This window comes from Trypanosoma equiperdum, assembly GCF_001457755.1.
Source record: "Trypanosoma equiperdum strain OVI genome assembly, contig: ctg_852, whole genome shotgun sequence".
In the NCBI taxonomy this organism is placed as follows: domain Eukaryota; phylum Euglenozoa; class Kinetoplastea; order Trypanosomatida; family Trypanosomatidae; genus Trypanosoma; species Trypanosoma equiperdum.
In genome coordinates this window covers 1057-1567 of record NW_027124812.1, presented here as the reverse complement: position 1 = coordinate 1567, position 511 = coordinate 1057, and positions in this window count along the sequence as shown.

The following is a 511-nucleotide window of genomic DNA, read 5'->3' as shown; positions in this document are numbered from 1 at the left end:
TAGCGAAGGTAAGGGGAATAGGATATGTAGTTTTGTCGCGGACAGCGTTCTGTTTGCTGGAAAAGGGTAGCAGGAAGAGAAACCCCCTACCCCGGATGAAAGCAACTGACTTGTGAAGTACGTTCGAATCGATAGACAGGTGGAAATCGCCGCAAAAAGGTTGTAACAGCATTTAACCGGCACATGCGGCGTAGCGTTTTAGGTTGAGAAATGCACCTATAAAGGCACTGACGCTCAGGAAATACCCTTATTTCTGATAACATAATTGTACGCTAGGCGAGAGGGAAGCACAGCACCAGATTCGAGAATACAACAGAAAAGTGACGGGCGATGGCACCGACGGAGAACAATTGAAGCGGGTCGCTGAAATCGATAACATCAATGCCCACGGCAGCCTCCTCTCAACGCGCAGACGAAATAAGAAAAAAAATGCAGCTTCAGAGAAGAAAAAAAATGTTTCTTTGGGAAAACACTTGAAACTGTTAAGGAAAAGAGGGTTTGCCACGCCCAA